Here is a 6,110-nt window from a genome sequence, read left to right as displayed (position 1 = left end):
CCAGGCCAGAAGACAGTGGCAGGATATACTTAAAGTGATGAAAGAGAAAAATCTATAACCAAGATTACCCAGCAAGAATCTCATTCAGATTCGATGGAGAAGTCAAAACATTTTCAGACAAGCAAAAGCTAAGAGAATTCAGCACCACCAAACCAGCTTTACAACAAATGCTAAAGAAACTTCTCTAAGCGGGAAACACAAGAGAAGAAAAAGACTCACAAAAACAAACCCAAAACAATTAAGACAATGGTAATAGGAACATACATATCTATAATAACCTTGAATTTAAATGGATTAAATGCCTCAACCAAAAGACACAGACTGGCTGAATGGATACAAAAACAAGACCCATATATATGCTGTCTACAAAAGACCCACTTCAGACCTAGGGTCACATACAGACTGAAAATGAAGAGACGGAAAAAGATATTCCATGCAAATGGAAATCAAAAGAAAGCTGAAGTATCAGATACTCCAATACACATATCAGATAAAGTAGACTTTAAAATAAAGACTTACAAGAGATAAGGAGGGACACTACATAATGATCAAAGGCTCAATCCAAGAAGAAGATATACCAATTATAAATGTTCATGCACCCAACATAGGAGCACCCCAATACATAAGGCAAATGGTAACAACCATGAAAGGAGAAATCAACAGTAACACAGTAATAGTAGGGGACTTTAACACCCCACGTACACCAATGGACAGATCATCCAAACAGAAAATAAATAACGAAACAAAAGTTTAAATGACACAAGAGACCAGATAGATCTAATAGATATTTATGCAACATTCCACCGAAAAGTGGCAGAATACACTTTCTTCTCAAGTGCACATGGAACATTCTCCAGGATAGATCACATCTTGGGTCACAAATCAAGCCTCGGAAAATTTAAGAAAATTGAAATCGCATCAAGCATCTTTTTTGACCACAATGCTATAAGATTGGCAATCAATTACAGGAAAAAAACTGTAAAAAACACAAATACATGGAGGCTAAACAGTGCACTACTAAATAACCAAGAGATCATTGAAGAAATTGAAGAAGAAATTAAAAAATACATAGAAACAAATGACAACAAAAACACAATGACCCAAAACCTATGGGATGCAGCAAAAACAGTTCTAAGAGGGAAGTTTGTAGCAATTCAATCTCACCTCAAGAAACAAGAAAAATCTCAAATAAACAATCTAACCCTACACTTAAAACAACTAGAGAAAGAAGAACAAAGAAAACCCAAAGACAGTAGAAGGAAAGAAATCATGAAAATCAGAGCAAAAATAAATGAAATAGAAATGAAGAAAACAATAGCAAAGATCAATAAAACTAAAAGCTGATTCTTTGAGAAGATAAACGAAATTGATAAACCTTTATGAGACTCATCAAGGAAAAAAGGGAGAGGGAGGGTACAAATCAGTAAAATTAGAAATGAAAAAGAAATCACAACTGACACTGCAGAAATACAAAGGCTTATAAAAGACTACTACAAACAACTATATGCCAATAAAGTGGACAACCACGAAGAAATGGACAAATTCTTGGAAAGCTACAATTTTCCAAGACCAAACCACGAAGAATAAGAAGATATAAACAGACCTATCACAAGTAAGAAATGGTAATTAAAAATCTTCAAGCAAACAAAAGTTCAGGACCAGATGGCTTCACAGGTGAATTCTATCAAACATTTAGAGAAGAGCTAACACCTATCCTTCTCAAACTCTTCCAAAATGTAGTAGAGGGAGGAATACTCCCAAACTCATTCTACGAGGCCACCATCACCTGGATACCAAAACCAGACGAAGATGTCACAAAAAAAGAAAACTACAGGCCAATATCACTGATGAACATAGATGTAAAAATCCTCAGAAAAATACTAGCAAACAGAATCCAAAAGCAGATTAAAAGGATCATACATTATGATCAAGTGGGGTTTATCCCAGGAACACAAGGGTTCTTCAATATACACAAATCAATCAATATTATAAACCATATTAACAAATTGAAGAATAAAAACCATATGATCATCTCAGTAGATGCAGAAAAAGCTTTTGACAAAATTCAACACCCACTTATGATAAAAACCCTCCAGAAAGTAGGCATAAAGGGAACTTACCTCAACATAATAAAGGCTATATATGACAAACCCAGAGCCAACATCGTTCTCAATGGTGAAAAACTGAAAACATTTCCTCTCAGATCAGGAACAAGACAAGGTTGCCCACTCTCACCACTATTATTCAACATAGTTTTGGAAGTTTAGCCACAGCAATCAGAGAAGAAAAAGAAATAAAAGGAATCCAAATCATAAGAAGTAAAACTGTCACTGTTTGCAGATGACATGATACTATACATAGAGAATCCGAAAGATGCTACCAGAAAACTATAAGAGCTAATCAATGAGTTTGGTAAAGTAGTAGGATGCAAAAACAATGCTCAGAAATATCTTGCATTCCTATACACTAATGATGAAAAATCTGAAAGAGAAATTAAGGAAACACTCCCAAATACCACTGCAACAAAAAAGAATAAAATACCTAGGAATAAACCTACCTAAGGAGACAAAAGACCTGTATGCAGAAAACTATAAGACACTGATGAAAGAAATTAAAGATGATACAAACAAATGGAGAGATATACCATATTCTTGGATTGGAAGAATCAACATTGTGAAAATGACTCTACTATCCAGAGCAATCTACAGATTCAGTGCAATCCCTATCAAACTACCAATGGCATTTTTCACAGAACTAGAACAAAAAATTTCACAATTTTTATGGAAACACAAAGGACTCCAAATAGCCAAAACAATCTTGAGAAAGAAATGGAGCTGGAGGAATCAGGCTCCCTGACTTCAGACTATACTACAAAGCTACAGTAATCAAGACAGTCTGGTACTGGCACAAAAACAGAAATATAGATCAATGGAACAGGAGAGAAACCCAGAGATAAACCCATGCACACATGGTCACCTTATCTTTGATAAAGGAGACAAGAATATACAATGGAGAAAAGACAGCCTCTTCAAGAAGTGGTGCTGGGAAAACTGGACAGCTACATGTAAAAGAATGAAATTAGAACACTACCTTACACCATACACAAAAATAAACTCAAAATGGTTTAAAGACCTAAATGTAAGGCCAGACACTATCAAACTCTTAGAGGAAAATATAGGCAGAACACTCCATGACATACATCACAGCAAGATCCTTTTTGACCCACCTCCTAGAGAAATGGAAATAAAAACAAAAATAAACAGATGGGAAATAATGAAACTTAAAAGCTTTTGCACAGCAAAGGAAACCATAAACGACGAAAAGACAACCCTCTGAAAGGGAGAAAATATTTGCAAATGAAGCAACTGACAAAGAATTAATCTCCAAAATTTACAAGCAGCTCATGCAGCTCAATATCAAAAAAACAAACAACCCAATCCAAAAATGCACAGAAGACCTAAATAGACATTTCTCCCAAGTAAATATACAGATTGCCAACAAACACATGAAAGGATGCTCAGCATCAGTAGTCATTAGAGAAATGCAAATCAGAACTACAATGAGGTTTCACCTCACACCAGTCAGAATGGCCATCATCAAAAAATCTACAAACAGTAAATGCTGGAGAGGGTGTGGAGAAAAGGGAACCTGCTTGCACTGTTGGTGGGAATGTAAGTTGATACAGCCACTATGGAGAACAGTATGGAGGTTCCTTAAAAAACTAGAAGTATAAATACCATACGACACAGCAATCCCACTACTGGGCATATACCTTGAGAAAACCATAGTTCAAAAAGAGTCATGTACCACAATGTTCATTGCAGCTCTATTTACTATACACAGGACATGGAAGCAACCTAAGTGTCCATCGACAGATGAATAGATAAAGAAGATACGGCACATATACACAATGGAATATTACTCAGTCATAAAAAGAAACAAAATTGATTTATTTGTAGTGAGGTGGATGGACCTAGAGACTGTCATACAGAGTGAAGTAAGTCAGAAAGAGAAAACTAAAAAAAAAAAATGGCTCTGAAGAACCTAGAACCTAGGGTAGGACAGGAATAAAGACACAGACATAGAGAATGGACTTGAGGACACGGGGAGGGGGAAGGGTAAGCTGGGACGAAGTGAGAGAGTGGCATGGACATATATACACTACCAAATGTGAAATAGATAGCTAGTGGGAAGCAGCCACATAGCGCAGGGATTTCAGCTCAGTGCTTTGTGTCCACCTAGAGGGGTGGGATAGGGAGGGTGGGAGGGAGATGAAAAAGGGAGGTGATATGGGGACATATGTATATGTATAGCTGATTCACTTTGTTATACAGCAGAAACTAACACACCATTGTAAAGCAATTATACTCCAATAAAGATGCTAAAAGAAAAAAAGATTTGCACATGGTCTGTAGTTCTAGGACCCCTGACTTGCATCATTGTTTGCATATCCAACTCTTTCATCCTTAACAACATTATTTCAAATATTCTCCACTTCACCCAACTTCTGCCCTAACTCACTCAATAGATGTGCTGGACCCCACTTCATAAAGAAATTAAAGCCCATCTCTTTGGAAGTTTTCTTTGCCAAATCTTAAAAAAAAAGAATCCCTTGTGGTACATATATTCAATGGAATTATTACTCAGCCATAAAAAAGAATGAAATAATGTCATCTGCAGCAACATGGATGGACGTAGAGATTTTCATACTGAGTGAAGTAAGTCAGATAGAGAAAGACAAATATCATATGATATCGCTTATATGTGGAATCTAAAAATGGTACAGATGAGTTTATCTACAAAACAGAAATTGAGTCACAGATGTAGAAAACAAACTTATGGTTACCAGGGTGTAAGATGGGGGGAGGGATAAATTGGGAGATTAGGATTGACATATACACACTATTATATATAAAATAGATAACTAATAAGGACCTACTATATAGCACAGGGAACTCTACTCAACACTCTGTAATGGCCTATATGGGAAAAGAATCTAAAAAAGAGTGGATATATGTATCTGTATAACTGATTCACTCTGCTGTACACCTGAAACTAACACAACATTGCAAATCAACTATACTCTAATAAAAATTTTTTAAAAATAAAAATTAAAAATAAAAAAAAAAGAACCCATGTGATCATCTCAATAGATGCAGAAAAAGCTTTTGACAAAGTTCAACACCCATTTATCATAAAAACTCTCCAGAAAATGGGCATAGAGGGAACCTACCTCAACATAATAAAGGCCATATATGACAAACCCACAGTGAGCATCATACTCAATGGTGAAAAACTGAAAGCATTTCTACTAGGATCAGGAACAAGACAAGGATGTCCACTCTCGCTCTATACATAGAAAATCCTAAAGATGCCACCAGAAAACTACTAGAACTAATCAATGAATTTGGTAAGGTTGCAGAATACAAAATTAATGCACAGAAATCTCTGGCATTCTTATACACCAATAACGAAAAATCAGAAAGAGAAATTAAGGAAACACTCCCATTCACCACTGCAACAAAAAGAATAAAATACCTAGGAATAAACCTGCCTAAGGAGGGGAAAGGCTTGTACTCAGAAAACTATAAAACACTGATGAAAGGAATTAAAGATGATACAAACAGATGGAGGGATATACCATGTTCTTGGATTGGAAGAATCAACACTGTGAAAATGACTATACTACCCAAAGCAATCTACAGATTCAATGCAATCCCTATCAAACTACCAATGGCATTTTTCACAGAACTAGAACAAAAAATGTCACAATTTGTATGTAAACACAAAAGACTCCGAATAGCCAAAGCAATCTTGAGAAAGAAAAACGGAGCTGGAGATATCAGGCTCCCTGAATTCACACTATACTACAAAGCTACAGTAATCAAGACAGTACGGTACTGGCACAGAAACAGAAATATAGATCAATGGAACAGGATAGAAAGCCCAGAGATAAACCCATGCATATATGGTCACCTTATCTTTGACAAAGGAGGCAAGAATATACAATAGAGAAAAGACACCTTCTTCAATAAGTGGTGCTGGGAAAACTGGACAGCTACATGTAAAAGAATGAAATTAGAACACTCCCTAACACCATACACAAAAAT

The sequence above is a fragment of the Physeter macrocephalus genome, chromosome 16, assembly GCF_002837175.3.
Source record: "Physeter macrocephalus isolate SW-GA chromosome 16, ASM283717v5, whole genome shotgun sequence".
In the NCBI taxonomy this organism is placed as follows: domain Eukaryota; kingdom Metazoa; phylum Chordata; class Mammalia; order Artiodactyla; family Physeteridae; genus Physeter; species Physeter macrocephalus.
Note: the sequence above shows the minus strand (reverse complement) of the source record.